Here is a 561-nt window from a genome sequence, read left to right on the forward strand (position 1 = left end):
ATGATGCCACGTTACTCCGTGAGTTTCAGTCTATATGTTCTTTTGCCGTAAGTGTTACTTGGCTCTAGAAATATAGGCACCCCACCCATATCACACATGTATACACCATGACAACTTTAAGCAAATTTGTAAGGCATGGCAAAAATTACAAAAAAATGGTACTAATCACACGACAAATGTACTTCTTTTTTTCCTTTTCTTCATCATGGTATATTGTAAGGCATGGCATTTTATTCTTTTTTCCCTACACATATTGATGGTCACATGGCAATTTTCAAAGGTTTTTGTCCTATTCAATAATTGAAAATTATAAAAATAATTGTAGGACTTTTTTTCTACCACCGGCATTATAATTTTATTTTCCACTGTTATTGTAATTGTCAAAACGGCAACTTTTTCCAGAATTTTTAGCGGTAGGTAGTTTCATTTTTAGAAAATATGTGGTAGATTTATTCACCAGAGCATGACAACTTTCCTTTTTGTGATGTGGCTGTACGTAGATGCATTTCACTAGTAATAGAATGCGAGTAGTGCTACACTTATGGGAAGATTTTTACGGAT

The sequence above is a fragment of the Triticum dicoccoides genome, chromosome 2A, assembly GCF_002162155.2.
Source record: "Triticum dicoccoides isolate Atlit2015 ecotype Zavitan chromosome 2A, WEW_v2.0, whole genome shotgun sequence".
In the NCBI taxonomy this organism is placed as follows: Eukaryota; Viridiplantae; Streptophyta; class Magnoliopsida; order Poales; family Poaceae; genus Triticum; species Triticum dicoccoides.